Source organism: Rhagoletis pomonella, unplaced genomic scaffold (genome assembly GCF_013731165.1).
Source record: "Rhagoletis pomonella isolate Grant_MI unplaced genomic scaffold, Rhpom_1.0 Rhpom_scaffold_00004, whole genome shotgun sequence".
Lineage (NCBI taxonomy): Eukaryota > Metazoa > Arthropoda > Insecta > Diptera > Tephritidae > Rhagoletis > Rhagoletis pomonella.
Window position 1 is genome coordinate 50,669,097 of NW_023458558.1, and position 6,598 is coordinate 50,675,694.

A 6,598-nucleotide genomic window follows, 5' to 3' on the forward strand; every position below is an offset into this window, starting at 1 on the left:
GAAAAAATGCACCTGATTTTTTTTTTATCAAAAATTACTAGGGCTGCTCAAGGCTGTCAAAGTTTTCCATGTATTTTATTTGTATGGAAAAAGTAATTTTTCGTAGAAATCGTATAAACTTCTATAAAATCAATTGGCGTATTCAGAACGGTGACGTAAGTGTCTTATCGTCAGTGGCGGATCCAGCGGGGGGTTTTAGGGGTTAAACTACGTGTCAGTCAGTGGCGGACCCACGGCGGGTGTTTTAATATGGCGTATATGTATGTATAATATGGCGTCTATGTATTAAAATACCCCCCGTGGGTCCGCACTGATTGACACGTAGTTTAACCCCTAAAACCCCCCGCTGGATCCGCCACTGACTATAAGACACTTACGACACCATTCTGAATACCCCAATGGGGTGACCCATACATACCATACAACTTCGGCAGTTTTGTAGCCCATTCAATTTTAGACAAGTGTGAACACCCACAATGTATTTTATTGAAAGTATTGCCCATCGTTTGCTATGACCTTTTCCCGATTTACTGGCAATGTAGGATACCGCCGAATACAATTGATCGTCTTTGTAGACCAAGACGCTATCAAGCCAATTTTTGATACCTTCACTTAAAGTGAAGGAAGCGTACTCCCGTAAGGGCATTCTGCGTCTTGCGGAACCACTCATAGTCTGATTTTGCAAGGCCTGGGCTATAAGGCGGGTGAGAACATCCATCCGGTATCATGTGAGACATGCTGCGGCGCATTGTCATAGTGGAAGAACAATGACTCATGTCTGGTGTCCCATTCGGAACGTTTTCCGCAATCGCTCGCGTCAATAACATTAGTATTGTCTGCCTTCTGGTGCTTTGGATTGTCGTATGGAATCCAATGGTTTGTGTTCGTGGGGCAGCCAATTTCCGACTTTCTGGACCATACCAATGGTTTTCAAACGCAATGAAATGTCTTGTTGAGTGACGCCTAATACTGCCACAAGTTAATCTTGGGTTTGGCACAGGTCTTTTCAGACGTTGACTTACTGCTGCACTTTGTTGTAGGTCAAAAGCTGGCATAGTAATCGATTAAAACACCCCAGTGGGAAAAGTATGTAGTTAGTAATATATTTCGTTATATGTAGTAATATATTAACGTTTAGATTCTATTACTGTTCAATATGTTATCAGCATTCTAAAAGTCTCCAAAAAGTTCCAAAAATTGCAGATTAAATCACATAAATTTCTCGATATAGGTAATGCAAAATTGAATACCCAACTATTCTTAGGACTTTGCCGTGGGGAAAAATGCATTTTTGAAAGTAAAAAAGGTTGTATTACTGTTTGTTTTTTCGATTACCATTCATCACATTTTCCCACTGGGGGACTTTAAGATCCGGCTGTAAATGCGGAGGATATGCGTTTATAACGACAAAAATAACCAAATTAGAGAAAAATAAATTGATGAAAATCGATTTATAAAGAATTATTCTATCTGCTTTGCTGTTTTCACAGATTTAAACGCAATCTATGTATGTAATTTATTTTTTTACCTGTGGTGGCGTCTTAGCTAGAATGACCCATAAGTATTATACATACATTAGAAATGTTTTAAACAGTAAATTGTTGCCAAATTCTGCGTAGAAGTGCATTTAAGTATTTTTTTATAATAACTTGTTTACAAAATTAGTTTGTCTGTTGAATTGCTGGCTGCAGTAGCACAAGGCCACTCGTACAGAAGTAGTTGGTTGGCAGCTCCACAGCTGCACAAAAACACCACGTTTTGTACATATTTCTATATAAAGTTCGTTTGGTCAAATCGCACAAATTCTACAACAATTTCGTGAATTTTCCGAAAATGAGTTAGAAACTAAAAAAAAAACAGCTTTTCCTGCAAATCCTGTAAAACCTGCACATCGTGAAGCATCTGGAACGCAACTAATATATGTATGTATGCATAGCCCCGTGAACTTACACATATATCATATGCTACCCTGTCTTAAACACCAACAACTAAAATATATGTAAATACAATTTGTTCAGAATTCACACTCTACAAAAGATAAAAAAATGGCTTAGCAATATGTCTTGCCTTGGCAGCGCAATAAATGAACTTTCTTGTTTACTTTAAAAAAAAAAATTGAGCTGTTTAATTCACCTTGACAATGGCATACAAATATTAACCCATCAAATTGCAATTTTAAATGCATTCATACATACATGTATGTGTACATATATAAGACATACTTTTTTGTGAGAGAATGTACCTGCAAATGTGTGCATTTTAGAAAGTCGTATATGGTTTTTAATCACGTATCAGAATTATATTTCCGAGAAATAAACATTTATAATGGTAAAACTATAAAAAACCAAAAAACTGTGGCATGTACATTTGCACATTAGGGTGCAAAGCCAAGAAATTTGTACGAAAATTAAATCCTGATTTTCTTGTCCTTCATTTGTGAAGACTTGTCCATTTTCAATGCGAATAAACAAACGAAAGTTTTACTGCAGTGAATTTGGTTGAAAGGCGCAACTTAACTTAACTTAACATAACGTACGAATATAACTAACACTGGTAACGGTGATTTGAAGTTGATCAAATCACAAATCATGGAATAAATTTTATTTTTGTTCTGATTCGCTGGCCAATTTAAAAATAAAATTTTTTGTGATTATGGTAAATTGAGTTTAGGTCAAGTGAGGTGAGCTGAGGTAAGCTTAGGTGAGTTGAGTTGAGGTGAGGTGGGTTGAGGTGAGTTTATGTTGAGTTGAGTTGAGATAAGATGAGGTGAAGGGAGTTAAGGTGAAGTGGTTTGAGGTGAGTTAAGGTAACTTGAGTTAGGCTGAAATGGGGGCTGAAATGGGGTGAATTGAGTTGCGGTGAAGTGAGATGAGCGACATGATATAGCATCACATAAATTAGTCTTCAGTTTTATCTTTTTCTTTGTCTCTTTATATTTATTTTCATATGGTTCTTTAATTCAGAATTTCCGCTTCAAAAGTAAATTATGAAAAAGATGCAACTTCATTTGGTATTTTAACTCTTACTACATACTCAGAGTTAGAGACGGGCGTATTAGTGATTTTGGCTTACGTTATATATACTGAGGTTATATTGAGATTACCAAATCATGCTATAATGCTTTTCTAGTTTTCGGCAACGAATGTGCAACTAACAGAAAACAATAAATTTTAGAATGGTTCGTCCAATATGGCGGAGGATAATTTCTAAAAATCATTGAATTCGGCTTAAACTTGTTACTGGGGGTGTTTATGGTCGCTGGCGTTGAATGTGATGTCGGCTTTAAAAAATTTAGATTAGTACCTTGATGTATCACAAGCTCTCTTGCCATCAGGAATTTTTCATAAGTTTTTGAAAATTTACACCAGATTTGTTGTGAGAGACCCTAAAGCCCCCTAAATGACGTGAGCACATAAGAACATTAAAAGAAGTAATGCTTTCTGAAAACTAGCATTTTCGATATATGCTAAGACAAAATTTGTTAAGTTTTCAATTTAGTTCTCAGGTGAATAATCTTGTCGCACATAGTCATTATTGTATACACGAAATTCCTACTGGGCGTAAAATTATTCTTCATTCTTAGAATTATTCGCTCAGGTTTTAGCTACTGGCTAATACATACAAGACTTCCAAAAACGTTCAGGTAAGAAAATAGACTAATGGGCATTGAAGGTAAGCACCAGTGTGGCCAGGTGCGCCTTTTTGGAGTTCGAATTAGCAAGTGTTCTTTGTTTTTTTGTTTTAACCACGGAATTTTAGGTCTAGCTCCGTGAATTTTTCTTGTTGTTTTAACGATACTTTTTCATAAGTAATTGTCATCCTTTTAGAATTACAAAAAAAAGAATAACGTTTTTGTAGAACTTTCTTTTTACCGTTACAAATATTTTCCTGTTTAGACAAATAACTTTTGTCATAAATATACTAGGCAAAGTGAGAAACTTTTAAACACATTAAGGGCCGATTCCCCAATGTTTCGTTATCACTACCTCCTAGTTAAACATCGTTATCGACATCATAGACATAAATAAACATAATACAAAATATGAAAATGAAATTTAAACGGATTAACGAACTTAAAGAACTTTTGATGAAAAACAATGGCGACTTATTTGGCGCTTTTTCCAACAATTTGTCAAATTTTTTTCTCTCAAATATGGTACCTCATCGCTAAAGATTGTTGGCAGCCCGGTCGAGGACACCTCTTTTTGCCGACTGCGAACTTTTAAGGGAAATAATTTAAGAATTTAATTAATTTTTATAGGTGATGTTAAATGTTTGGGGCATAAAAGGGCGAATTTTACTTTTTGTAGCCAGTTCAAGTGAATTTTGTTAATTTATTTTATAATCATCTGGGCACACTGCAATTAAAAATTTTCCAAAACAACTTTGGAATTGCCAGGTATATCACAAAAAGGTCGAAACTAACAACAACTAGAATTTTTGTTTTGGAAATCGCTGAGCTAATCTGTACTGGAAGCAACTCGTGCCTGAACTGGTATTTGTTAAATCACCAAGCTATGCTCTCTCCGACGCTCCCTCAAGAACAATCGCAAGCAATTTGGGTTTTTTAACAAACAAAAAAGAGTATTCTCCTCGCCTTTACTGGAAAGCGAGGCATCAAATGCGCATAATCTATACTAGTTGTTGTTGGTTTTCTGGCCTTTTCCAAAGATTCAATTCGCCATCGGTTATGGACAGCAGCTAGCCGCAACCAAACAGCAAAATCTTCGTTCATTTCAATTTCGGCAATCAAACGGTGCTAAAGCAGTTGTACACTTTGCTGCGTGGCATTTTCTATCTCAATACCTATACATACATACATACATACATACATGTGCATGTAGATACATAAATGTACATATTTATATATAAAATTTATTAAAATGTGACTTTTGATTGCTATTAAATAATTGCTATTCTGCGCATTTGAGGTGGTAAATCGATTCAGTCTTTACACACCGTGATCTCGCAGATATATTAAATTTAAAATGCGCGTCTAATACCGTGTTGAGTCAACCGAAAAAAATAATGGTGACTTTAACCCCGTAAGACGTGTACACGTGTTTTTTTTTTCTTTTGAAATATATTGCATGTAGAATACTTGTATGTATCTATCGGAATTAATTGTGCAGTAATTGTGTTACGGTTTATCTATAAAATTAATGAAATTAAAATAATGCTGTGTTGAGATAAGAACGCTCTTAATTTAATTGGTATTGAGGCCATTAAAGATGCTGAATGATTGCCGTCGAAATGTGAACACGTGGCTCTTGGAATGCTTTAGTGCCCTGATTTAGTTAGAAATGCATATGTATGTACACTAGGGTGGTCCAAAAATGCATGTGAAAAAGTAAAGTCGGAATTTTTATGCTCTCACCCCCTTGGATTTTTCTATACCGAAAAAATATATATCTAACCCTTATTGATTTTGATCCAAAAATATTTAGAGGTCGCTTAAAGCGCTCAAAGTTTTCCATGTATTTTATATGGAAAAATAATAAATTCCTAGAAATGATATAGAATTCTTCAAAAGCAATAACCATTTTATTAACCATTTTTTCATAGTGACTATAATTTATAGTCCACCAAAAAGCGCCAAAAACCCCGAAAATACAATGGGGGGACCCATAAAAAATCGTTAGTATAAGAAAATGGTTAAATAAACAATGTTGTATTATTATTTAAAGTCTCCCGAATATAACCTGAATTTTTCGATCGAAAAATACAGATTTTGAAGAATTCTATGCCATTTCTACGAAAAGTTGTTTTTTTTCCCATAACAAACACATGCAAAACATTGAGCGCTTTGAGCGACCTGTAAATATATGTAAGGGAAAAAATTATATACCTACCTACATACATATATACACCCTTTAAGATACGTCGTAGGCACTGAAGGAAAGTCAATTAGAGACCAGCTTAGCTCGTTTTTACTCCATTCGAAGGCGATTCACGAAGTAGTACATAAAATGCAATTTCAGGTATTAAATAGTAAAAGTGCTGTTAGAAGTGGCAATACAAGCGCTTTTCCTACGTATTTTGTTGACAAAGTGCGAAATACGTAGACTCTGTAGGGTGATCGATTCGGTTTTTTCAAACCGGTTTCCACCGGTTTTTGATCTATAGGCGTTTTTTTTTTTTGATCTTGATATTTGGAATATGAGATAAACCGCATTTTTTTATCGAACAAACCGGTTTTCTTCCATTTTATACAAATATTGACCTCTCAATAAAAGTTTTGAACTTTTCGAAGTTTTCAAGGCCATTTCAAGCTTTATGGCAAACCCTAAATAATTTTAAAATTATATCCTAGATTATTTGAATGCAATAAATAAATGTTCGGCGCTTAAACGTTTTCTCCTCTAAGGGCCAGTCTTTCAGTGCACGGCCGTGGTTTAAACTAAGTTTAAACGCCCCATCTGGATGGTTTAACTAAGTTCAGCCAATCAAATGTCAGCCAGCTGCTAAATCTAAGCTCAGTTTACTTAATCTAAGTTTAAACTGGCACTGAAAAACTGGCCCTAAGTCGTTTTCTCACCTTGATGTCACACAAATGAAGATCTACACTTTTACTCCGCCTCCGAAGAAACTTTTGCAT